Source organism: Triticum dicoccoides, chromosome 4B (assembly GCF_002162155.2).
Source record: "Triticum dicoccoides isolate Atlit2015 ecotype Zavitan chromosome 4B, WEW_v2.0, whole genome shotgun sequence".
Taxonomy (NCBI): Eukaryota; Viridiplantae; Streptophyta; class Magnoliopsida; order Poales; family Poaceae; genus Triticum; species Triticum dicoccoides.
In genome coordinates, this window is record NC_041387.1 from 587,694,381 (window position 1) to 587,706,508 (window position 12,128).

Here is a 12,128-nt window from a genome sequence, read left to right on the forward strand (position 1 = left end):
GTTAGTAACCTAAACGTTTGCCGTCCGCCCCCCTTTGCCGTCCGCTTACTTGCTCTTTGTCGTCTGCTGGCAGAAGCAGACGGCAAAGAGGGGGGCGTTAAGTTTTTTTTAACCAGCTCGTCAGTGGGTCCCCCCCTCCCTCTTTGCCGTCCGCTAGCCGACGGCAAAGAATCTTTGCCGTCCGCTAGACGGCAAAGAACTGGCTGATGGCAAAGAAGGTCTTTGCCATCAGCCAGTTCTTTGCCGTCAGCTTTTGGGTAGCTGATGGCAAAGAGCTTCTTTGCCGTCCGCTAGCAAACGGCAAAGAGCTGGCAGATGGCAAAGTAGCTGATTCCAGTAGTGCTACCTGCTGCCCAAGAAGACCAAGCGTAGCTAGCCTGACGCCTCCCCTTCTTCACAGTCCCACGCTAGGAGAGGAGGAGGGGCGGCCACTGCTTCCTTCGCCGAGCTCGCCTCCACCGGGCTGCTTGTGCAGGTGAGGAACTACCCTCCGTTTCCTGGTCCTTCCAGCTCTTCTTCTCTTGGGAAATTTGTTGAGCATGTCACGTGTGGCCTCAGGATGTGCTGTTTTAATGAATGGTATTTCTGCTAGTTTGGTGCAGGATTTGGCTCCGCGGTTCAATTTCAATGTTGTGGGGGAACTGGTGCCGTTGTGGGCTACCTGTCCTTAAGGTTCATCTTCCAACGATTGTAGCCATGTCGAGGTTAGGCCCCGCTTCCTGCCATGTGCACGCTGCTCGCTTGCCCAACACCGTACCCTACATGCGCTCCTCCATGAACCTCGTCAGATGCTGTGAGGTGAGCATGAACTCCTTTCCTTACCCAATTTTGTTCCCCAATTTCATGTGTGCAGATTGACAATTTGATTTCCCCTACTGTTTACTTAGGTACTTTGTTGATAGCTGATAGCGCTCGACATCGAGACCTTCCAGCAGTCCATATGCGGTTTGATGTTGTGGGCTCCCATGTCTGCCTCCCTGGCTACAACCATTCTGGTAATCTCCTGGTTTTCTTCAGTCCTTACCTATGTCCCTCTAGCTCCAAGACCTAGCCTTCGAGCTATGTCTGCTCTGTGTGCCGGCAATCGTGCCGTGGTTGATTCTATGATGGTGGACTCTAGCTTTTGGAAAAGTGGAAACTTGTAAAAGTGGATTTTTGCCATTGATGATCTGTGCGCATGTTTTCTGGATCCCAGATGAATGACCAAGTTGAGTCAAGTTACTGCACATGGCTGATTTGTGTGTTATCTTGTAATCATTTCCTTGACACCATCTTTTAGGATGTCTAAGATATTACTAAAAGGTTAGTAAATGACCAAATAATCAAATGTACATTCTACAGAGGGTGGTGAGAAGTTAATGGAACTGGGTTACTCTGGATATCATTAGCAATTGTGCAAGGTCTTCGTGAAAGTAGGAAATATACCATATTATTCGAGTCAAATTGATGCTTTGAATAAATAAGTTCGTAAAAATGCTGCATCTCTATGTGTTATGCACATTTATATGTGTGACCCGATGTTCCTTCAGTCAATGAGATTTTCATGGGCACATGTTTGTCTTCAGTTTTTTCCTTGGCTTAAATATTTTGTTCGACTCGGTTTGGCATGTGTGGTTCCCAAATTTCCAACAGAGTCATGGGCTTCATTTGCTGCTTGTGGATTTAATAATGAACTAAAAAAAATCATCAATTTTTTTGTTGTCTGTTATGCAACCGTTGTCACTTGAACTCTTTAGTTTCATGATATCCAGTCTTGAAACTAGTGAGTTACTCATGCAAATGAGCACACTCATGTTCTGAATTTCAGGATGGATTATAGTGAGTCGACGCCAAACAGCAGGGGTCATACAATAAGCAAGGTGGGAGGATGCCATCTCTCGCACTACTACCAAGGTAAAAAATCACCTAAGCACAAATGCATGCTTTTTTCTATTCCTAGGGATATTTTATCGCCTGTAAAGCTATGCCATGGTCCCATGCTAGAGTCCCTATATGATGTGCTTGTTCCGATATTAGTTTTCTTGTTCTGCTGGAATCTCTTGTTGTTCCATGCTGGGGAACTTCATAGATGTTTGTCTTTTAGAGAAACCTCCTAATATGCATGCCATCTGATTCTGTTGTATTCAAAATAATCTGTATGGCATGAGCACCTCGAAAAATGCTGCTATTATGTTTTTCTTGTAGTTTCTTCACCATTTTTGGATGTCGAATGTTTTTTATGCCAATCAATCAAGAGTGATTGCATGATCATTGAGCGGCTGCATGAACTATATTTTTTATGTTACTGGCACAATTTGATTTCAGTTTCCTTGCTCTTTTCTGTTTCAACCCTAGCTGATTCCAGTTTCGCATTTGCTTGCTTACAGATTGATAGTGATGAGCATATAATCATGTAATCTGACACTTTGGTGAATGTGGTGCACGCACCATATAAATGCTTAATGTCTACTATGGTAATGTAAAACTATGGATTAAAAAAATAGACTTCAGGGTTTCAGTTTGTGTATATATTAATAATCAAGGTCCAGTTTGCTTTATTTCCCTGGTGTATTTTCCTCACAAAGGTGCAGAAGAGATAGTGTGCACGTGGAGAAGGCGCCCAATATCACCAGCGAGATCTACTTCAACTGTTGGTAAAGAAAGAACGAGGCACCCTTGCTCATCTTCACAACCTTACATGGGTGTGTGCCGAATGCTTCTTCTTCCAGAACAGTGAAACCCATGTCCGCACCTACCCATCTCCATCTGGATGGTTATTCATACTTTGATGTCTGGTATGCAACAGTGGTCAATCAAACTCTTCAGTTTCATGATATCCAGTCTTGAAACCAGAGAGTTACTCATGAAATTAGCACACTATCGTGTTATGAGTTTTCAGGATGGATTACAGCTAAACAGCATGGGGTGCATACAACAAGTGAAGTGGGAGAATACCATCTCTCATGGTACTACTCAGGTAAAACAATCACCTCAACACAAATGCATGATTGCTTTATTCCTAGGGCTCTTGCATCTCTTGTATAGCTATGCTACGGCCTGTGCTGGAGTCCCTGTATGAACCTTAGGTTTAACTCTAGCTATTTCATGTTGTATTTGTTCTGATATTAGTTTTGAACATGCCGATGTGTGGACTTTATCTCCCTTCTAGCACTAATTTGATGTTGATGACTTAAAAAAGATGGATTTTTTGTCCTTATGAACTGGCTGGCTGCATTATTTCCAAACACCACTGATTTTGGACAGCGAGGGGCTAAGTTGGATTCAAAATGCAAAAACTATATAGGTCCTCTGACCAATCAAATGTTGCCTTTGTCAAATATGGAGCAAACTATATGATTTGGTTTGTGTTTCTTATCATATTGCCTCGCTATTTACTGCCGCATGCTCGGCTTCTTTTCCTTGGCTTAAATTATAAATCAAAGTGTAATTAGATTTCATTTCTATTGTTCCTGTTGCTTATAGATTGCTTGTGCTGAGAGCCTGAGCCAGATTTCCTGGGGGACCAAAATAATGTCTTGTTTTTTAAGTACTATCCCAAGTTATGAACCTCCTGTTAAGTTGCTAATTTATGTTGTTGATCCACGGTGATGGGGGCGCGCAGCCACCAGATGGAGGCGGCGGCGAACCCTAGCCGTGCCCCTGCTGCTCTTCCCCAACGTGCCGCTCGGCTATCCCTTCGCATCTGGTGGATAGAATCGACTCCGGTGGTATAGGTAAGCTCATTTGTCCCTCTCCGCCTGTCTCTCTCATGCCTTCTTCTGTTGAAGAAAGAATGAGTCGCCCTGACTGATCTTCACAACTCTATTGGGTGCCGCACCGAGTGCTTCTTCCAGAACAATGAAACCCATGTCCAGACCTGCTCATCTCCATCTGGATGATTTTTCATTCTTTGCCGTCCGGTATGCAACAGTGGTCAATTGAACTTTTCAGTTTCATGATTTCCAGTCTTGAAACCAGCAAGTTCTCGTGTAAATGAGCACAGTATCATGTTGTGAATTTCCAGGATAGATTATAGTGAGTCGACACCAAATAGTAGGGGTGCATACGACAAGCAAAGTGGGAGGATGCCATCTCTCGCACTGCTACCTAGGTAAAAAAATCACCTCAACACAAATGCATGCTTGTTTGATTCATAGGGCTCTTGTATCTCCTGTAAAGCTATGCCACGTGGAGTCCTATATGAACATTAGGTTTAATGCTAGGTATTTCTAGTTGTGCTTGTTATGATATTAGTTTTGAACATGCCGGTGTGGATGGCTTTATCTCCTTTCGAGCACTGATTTGATATTGATGGCTTAAATAAGATTTTTTTTCGTCCTTATGAGCTGGCTTGTGTAATGCTCTCCTGCTATTCTGATTTGTGATCTCCCAATTCTGCAACGGTGTGTGTGCACTTGATTAATATCCCACTTGGGGTGGTAGAGACGTCTCCTACTTCCCCTGCTACAGTTGAGAGTCTCTCGAGACAGTTCCTTCCCGGCCTGATCCCGGATCCTCTCCGCCGGTAGCGCTCGTCAGAGAAGTGATGGGGGAGGTGCTCGGCGTGTTCTTGTACATAGTAGTTGTAGGTTCAGTTTCTGTTCTGGTGTGTTGGGCGTGATTCCTAGGACTCGCGATATGCCGATGAGGAGCGCGCCGCCTGCGTGTACGAGCAACGCATGGTGGCTAGCGGCAATGCTCTTGTTGGTGGCGATGGCATGGTGCTACTCCCTGTTGCGTGATTCATCGTCGGTGCATCCTCCAATAAGCTCGGTTGCTGCCATGATTCGGAGAAGGATTCGTCCCCTTCCTCTGTTGCTTCAAGCTTCTATGGAGGTGGATGGAGCGATGGTGATGCTAGAGGATCTGGTTTTTGCAGGTGGGTTCTGAGCATATCAGCAGCGGCAGATCAGGTAGAGATACGGCGCCCGCTGGCAGCCGGTCTACCACACCATGTCGTTGCCCCTTTTGGCCGAATGGCGGCCGTGTATTTCCTCCCAGCCAAAGAGCGATAGGGGAGGCAAATGCATCTTCTATCTGGAGTTCGAAGCGGTTCCAAGCTGCTGTGATGGTCTCGTCGCCCCAAGTGGTGCGTCCCCGGCGACGGCGAGTCTAAATCTAGGAAGAAGATGTTGTGGACCCGATTGCAATTTTCAGTTCTAGTTTAGGGTCCTTCTTGTCAAAATCAAGGGCTTAGGTGTTATTTTCCTTTTATGTGAGTCCTTGTGTGGGCTGTATGTTGTAACTGATGTAGTTTTAATGAAGATCTAGGCCCTTCGTGGTCTTTCTTATTAAAAAAAAAGATTAAAATCCCACTCGTATAGATTTCAATCACTTGTAGCTGCTACCTTTAGTTCTGCTTCAACACTTAATTTTTCAATGAACAATTAAAGTTGGTGCCTCTCAGGTCCATTGTTGCTCCCATTTTCATTGTAGCCTCTCAAGTTAGGTTCAATTTTTATTTGGTAGGCATGTCACCTAATTTACAGTGAAGTGCATTCGTCAACAAAAGATTAGATGCTATTCAATATTTGAGTCGGTTAGAAATTGCTCCCATTAATCTAAGATCAACTAAGTTAATTAGTAGGGACCTGGATGTCCTGCAAGAAAGTTCTATCTTTCATGCATCTGAAATCTCGAGATTCATCCTTCTGTTCAAGGAAGTATTCCTGTGTGATCATCATATAGAAGTTTAAATGTAGGGTTCAAGTGCACAACTGATCTGTAGCATTGAACAAAGCAATGGATGGATATTTTTGTGTAGCTCTGGACAAAGCCTAGACATTTTTGTTGCATTCCATGCTTTATTGATCAATGATTTTGATGAGCCTCATTTCAGTCGTGATGTGCAGTTGGTAGGCTTGGTTTCCTGATGCAGTTTCCTCACGCTCACAGGTGCAGGACAAAACTGCCATGTAGTGTGCCCATGTGATTCTTCTTCCACTCTGACGGCTCCCGCCCTTCCCCTTCGGTGGCCCCCATTACTCTTCCGCTCTGTCAGAGCTGATGGTAAGTGACTGGTTCCCTCATCTGCTCTCTCACTCTCTCTGTGTCCATGGCCATTGAGCTGTGGTATTTTTTGTGCTTGCCATCGTGCCATGGTGATTTCTAGGCCTTTATGGTGGCCTGGCTTATTTATAGTGGTCGTCTTTGCATTTTTGCAAACTAATCAGATGGCACAGTAAAATGTTTAAAACCTGACAAAATATTGAGATTTGTGTAATAGATAACTTTTTTATGCCTGACTTGATGGGCCAAAGTGGCTACAAATGAATATGTCAAGGTGGTTATCAATTATCATTGGTGCATCAACAAATCTACACAACTTAGACTTTGAGCTGATTAATATGTAAGGGAGGCTTGTTTCTCATTTCAAACAAAAAAGTGTGACTTGTTTCTTTTGTTGAATACAAGTCAGGTTGCACACATACCAGTTTGAAGTTTGTGTGTGTGTGTGTGGAACTTGTTCCACTTTGCTTGAAATTTTGTTATCTTGGGCTATCTCTGTATTTCTGTGATGCAAGCGAATAGGTGCCATGGCAGACTTGATTTTTTGACAATGACAAACTGACAACGAATTTCTTATGCTTTACGCAGATAAGGAGAATTTGTTCCTCTAAGGCCATCCCGGCACAGATAAGGAGAATTTGTGCCTCTAGGGCCACCCTGATGCAGATAAGAAGAGAATAGAGACCAAGCCTTCCTGCATCATGCTTGACCATGTAGTCCTCCCCGCGTTCGTCGTCCTCCGAACCCTGGTAATGCTAAGCTCGTTTCTCTCCCTCGTTGCAGTAAGAGGAGCAGATTTGTCTCATCTCAATTACAAAATTTATAACTAGGATCATTTTCTGGTTGGTTTTGGCTTAGTTATGATTTGTGGCAACCAACGGCGTTATACTACAACTGTTCCTCCATTACCGAGTGTGATTTTCTCTTAGTTGGTGCCTCAGACAATTGAGAAAAATAATCGCTTTAGCTTTTAAATGATGTATTCATGATAGACAGAGTAGGGAAGATCAAATGACCTTTCTGATTGGGTACTTTAGCTTGCTTGCTAGGTGACTTGGGAGTTGGGATACGTGCGACCGATCGGATGGCCCATTTATTTTGTTTCACTTTTTGCTTGGTGCACTGTGTGTGTCTGAACATGCGGAGGCTGTGCTCCTCTTTGTTTCTTTTCTTTGCTTTGAGTTTATCGGAGGGTCATGTTCTTAGTTTGAGTTTGCTTTATTGGGTTTGCAGTTAGCTGCTTCCCTTCTTTATGTGATCCTCTCCGTTTGATGACAATATGATCCATAGGGTTCAGCTTTGATGCCATAATATGGAAAGTAAGTGCCTATTTTCACTTTATTTCAGAAATTATATACACAAATAAAGGGCAACGACATGCTTCTATGTAGTTCTGTCCTTGCAGTTTTGGCTACCAAATAGAATTGTAAGGTCTATCCTATTTTTTTGTCTTTGCTGTGTTGAACTATGCCCCATTGTCACAACTTCCTCTAAGCTTTTCTGTTTAGAAACGGAGATTGAAATGCCAACTGCTCCTCCCGTCCCACAATATAAGACGATTTGCAAGCTCTGATCCATACTTGCTTGGCATTGCTGTACTCTCCTGGTGTTGATGTAGTTTCTTACTGTTGCATTTATCCTTGCTTCTTTATTTTCTGAAATGAATTAGTCACTATTGTCTTAGTTGCTGGAATATAATGTATGGTGGACTTCGTTTATTTTCTGAGAGAAATGTCTCTCCTTAATGGCATTAACAATTGGCTTTAATATTTAATTAATATTATGGAATTCTAAGATTAGCTAGATTTGATGTTAAAGCTAATCTCCCTCTAATGCTGCGAGCTTTTCTTGATATGTATCTAGTGCTACAGGGTTGGTGTGTTTGTTGACTTTGCTGATTCCTTTGTTGATGTAATCTTGCTGGTGGTGGCTAGATTGTTATTAGTTTTGTCATATACTTTGTGATGACACCAGAGTGCACGAAAGAAAGAGCCATGCACAGTCTCACTGTAAATTTAAGGATTATTCAATGATGGTAGCTACAGTTAAAAACAGTAACTTGTTAAGATGCTTGTTTTAATCTTCCAGTGGAACGTCAGTCGGCTGAAGTGCCATTCTTTTGTGGTAATTGAAGGGTGCGGGCGTTTTTATTTCTTTTGCTAAATATTAATGAATATCATTAGAGGAAGGAAACAAGAACAGGTTTACTCTGTAACGACAGCCAATTTTATACTGTTTGTTCCATGCATCATATCAGTAATGTGGTTACTTATATTTATGTAGCCACGAGTACACTATTGCATCGCCTAGTACAATGGAATTAATCTTTCTTTCTCTCTACCCAGGGAGTGGTCTGGAATGATGGCGAGGATGGCGACGCAGTCTATGCTTGAGATGATGGAAGGTCAGTTAGCTGCTGGAAATCTGATCCTCCGAAGGGTGAGAATACAGGTTGATTTTCCTTTACATTTCTAGTATGTGTAATCTGATCTTGTTGCTTTGGTCCTTGATTGATTCTTGCCAATTTGGCTTGTGGTGGAGCAGTGTAGTCTGGCATTGTCTTGTCTTGTGTTCATAGAAAAACCTGACTTGGTTCTTTCTTTGGATATATTACAGGGGAGAGCATATCTGTCCAAAGAAAAGAAAAGGCTGGAAGTTGTGGTTGGTAGGGCCACAGAGGTAACTTGACATGCTCAAGTGGCTTTCTATCTGGGTTGTGGCCAGAAGCTGGCTGTTAGATTCATCGACTTCTCAGTTAGTTTGTTGTGGTGTTGAAATAGCTTCTTGTTTTTAGAATTGTGGTGAAGAGCTAAGTTGGCTTCCTGTTGTTGATTTTTGTTGTTGTGGAAGATATTGTCTTGGCAGGATGATTTTGAATGAGCTGGATGCTTTACAAAGGAATGAATTCGATTTGAGTGCATGAATGAATGAGTTTCTGGATTCCCAAGTCGTCGGTATTTTTTGGATCATGCTTTTCGGTTTTGGAAGAAAAGAGGCCATTGCAAGTGTGCTGGCGTGCTAGTCGCCGCCCTGGATTTTATGCTCTTTTTACCGGGTTTTTTGGCTTGTGAAGTACTCCTTCCGTCCCAAAATAAGTGCCAACTTTGTACAAACTTTGTAAATAGGTTAGTAAAAATTTGAAACACTTATTTTAGAAGGGAGGGAGTAGGTGTTTTGTACGCATACATATAGATAGATAGATACCGAGGCATAAAGCAGGGAGCTTGAACTAATTCAGGATCATGAATGAGAAGTACCTTTTTCTGTACATTGTTTTCTGGTTAATGATGGAATCCAAAGGTTATGTGTTTGTTGAGCCAAATGCAATGTAGTGGAATTCTTGAATGAGAGCAATATATATGCTATAGATTGGATTTATCATGATTTGAGGATTGCTTATCTACCTGTGTGTCATTGTGCATGTTAAATGTCCTGGATCACATTGAATATATAAAACTAGGTTTTCTTCCAAGAAACAAAAAGCATATACACCTCTTTGTTTATTTTATTGTAACCATTATTTCTCAAACTAGCATCACCTATTAAATTGATTCCCATGCATTTCTCTTCCTTTTGTTTTGTTTTCTCCTTTCTCTTCCACTTTCCTCACTATCCATCACATCTTTTGTATGTCTTTTGGCCTACGAATTGTACCGAGTATATATGTTGGTAAGTAAGAAGTAAAGCATCGAGGGAGCCATTCAGTAGTCGAATTGCCGCGCTTTGAAGACGAGCAACTAGTCTGCTTTTACATCGGCTTAAGTACACACTTTTAATTAATGCCAGCGGTCCCTTGCATGCCTGCCCGGATGATTAATGTGGGGATGATCCGTCTTCCATTCCATGGTTAATAGCAGCTGTTGCATGCAGGGGCGGAGCTGGGCCTTGGGCACCCAGGGCCCAGGCCCGGGGTGTGGAAAATCAGTAAGCTATAATTACATAGGTTTTTTTTCCAGGCCCGTGACGACTTCTGAACACCTCTTATCCTTTCCCTTATCCGTGCTACACAACTAACTTACAACACACAATTTTTTTGTTCCTTCAAAACAAAACAACATATAAACTTCAAACTTTGCAGGACAACAAAACATTCTTACTACAATGTGGGAAAAAACTTTTAAATTTTTTTGTCCGACATAAAAATACAAAATGAGATTTTTTGAGTAAAAACCATTATTTTTTTGTATATATGATCGACGAAAAAATCTGAAAGTTTTTTCTCACATTCTAGTTAGAATGTTTTGTTGTCCTGCAAATTTCAAGTTCATATGTTGTTCTATTTAGAAGAAACAAAAAAGACAAAAGTTGCTCACACGAATCGCGATGCAAAAATAAATGGCTGGATAAGGGGGTGTAGGAAAGCCTATGCTTTCTCAAATGTTAAGCGGGAAGTGACAGACCTGTTTCTTACTCACCGGCTTTAGCACCTTGGGCCCCGTGTCGGCGACCCTACAAATAGCGTCATCGTCGAACAAGACGTCAACGTCCACAGACACCTCGACCACCCGGCCCAGCCATGGCCCGGACAAGATGTAGTCGCCAAGGCTGAGCGCTCTGATGCGCCGCACGCCAATCGTCGACACTCCCAGGATCTGCTTGCCCACCTTCCCACGGTCGTCGATCTGGGCGACGTGGAGATTGGTGGCGACGCCCGTGACAACACCGATTTGGCCACCGGCGTCCGACGCGGCGACGCCGACACCACGAACTGGCTGACGTGGATGGAGCTTCTTTCGAGGATGGGGATTTCATCAAGCTTCTTGATACGTCTCCAATGTATCTACTTTTCCAAACACTTTTGCCCTTGTTTTGGACTCTAATTTGCATGATTTGAATGGAACTAACCCGGTCTGACGCTGTTTTCAGCAGAACTGCCATGGTGTTATTTTTGTGCAGAAACAAAAGTTCTCGGAATGACCTGCAAATCCACGGAGATAACTTTTGGGAAATATAAAAAATATTGGCGAAAGAATCAAGGTCAGGGGGCCCACTGTTGGAAATATGACCTAGAGGCAATAATAAAATGATTATTATATTTCCTTGTTCATGATAATTGTCTTTTATTCATGCTATAATTGTATTATCCGGAAATCGTAATACACGTGTGAATACTAAGACCACAACATGTCCCTAGTGAGCCTCTAGTTGACTAGCTCGTTAATCAACAGATAGTCATGGTTTCCTGACTATGGACATTGGATGTCATTGATAACGGGATCACATCATTAGGAGAATGATGTGATGGACGGGACCCAATCCTAAGCATAGCACAAAGATCGTGTAGTTCGTTTGCAAGAGCTTTCCAATGTCAAGTATCTTTCCTTAGACCATGAGATCGTGTAACTCCCGGATACCGTAGGAGTGCTTTGGGTGTATCAAACGTCACAACGTAACTGGGTGACTATAAAGGTGCACTACAGGTATCTCCGAAAGTGTCTGTTGGGTTGACACGGATTGAGACTAGGATTTGTCACTCCGTATGACGGAGAGCTATCACTGGGCCCACTCGGTAGTGCATCATCATAATGAGCTCAAAGTGACCAAGTGTATGGTCACGGGATCATGCATTAAGGTACGAGTAAAGTGACTTGCCGGTAACAAGATTGAACGAGGTATTGGGATACCGACGATCGAATCTCGGGCAAGTAACATACCGATTGACAAAGTGAATTGTATACAGGGTTGCTTAAATCCTCGACATCGTGGTTCATCCGATGAGATCATCGAGGAGCATGTGGGAGCCAACATGGGTATCCAGATCCCGCTGTTGGTTATTGACCGGAGAGCCGTCTCGGTCATGTCTGCATGTCTCCTGAATCCGTAGGGTCTACACACTTAAGGTTCGGTGACGCTAGGGTTGTATGAATACGAGTATGCAGCAAACCGAATGTTGTTCGGAGTCCCGGATGAGATCCTGGACGTCAAGAGGAGTTTCGGAATGGTCCGGAGGTAAAGAATTATATATAGGAAGTGCTATTTCGACCATCGGGAGTGTTTCGGGGGGTCATCGGTATTGTACCGGGACCACCGAAAGGGTCCCGGGGGTCCACCGGGTGGGGCCACCTATCCTGGAGGGCCCCGTGGGCTGAAGTGGGGAGGGAACCAGCCCCTGGTGGGCTGGTGCGCCACCCCTTGGGCCC

General features: G+C 43.3%; 1 protein-coding gene across 22 annotated transcripts in view; it reads left to right on the plus strand.

Annotated features, from left to right (window-relative positions):
* Positions 1-8,935, plus strand: part of LOC119291599 — a 30,642-nt gene extending 21,707 nt beyond the window's left edge. For 8 of the 22 annotated variants that reach the window (XR_005142549.1, XR_005142545.1, XR_005142551.1 and 5 more), the window contains 13 exons: positions 401-475; positions 593-798; positions 888-995; positions 1,808-1,893; positions 2,565-2,774; positions 2,879-2,956; positions 3,602-3,713; positions 3,834-3,899; positions 4,004-4,090; positions 5,875-5,988; positions 6,577-6,737; positions 8,334-8,439; positions 8,605-8,935. The gene's annotated coding sequence lies outside the window, so the exon portion shown is untranslated. Of the gene's footprint in view, positions 1-400; positions 476-592; positions 799-887; positions 996-1,807; positions 1,894-2,366; positions 2,454-2,528; positions 2,775-2,878; positions 2,957-3,601; positions 3,714-3,833; positions 3,900-4,003; positions 4,091-4,858; positions 5,266-5,874; positions 5,989-6,576; positions 6,738-7,335; positions 7,387-8,333; positions 8,440-8,604 lie in introns of those variants that run through there. The other 14 variants (XR_005142547.1, XR_005142553.1, XR_005142555.1 and 11 more) reach the window with 10 other exon arrangements.
* The last annotated feature ends 3,193 nt before the right edge of the window (positions 8,936-12,128 follow it).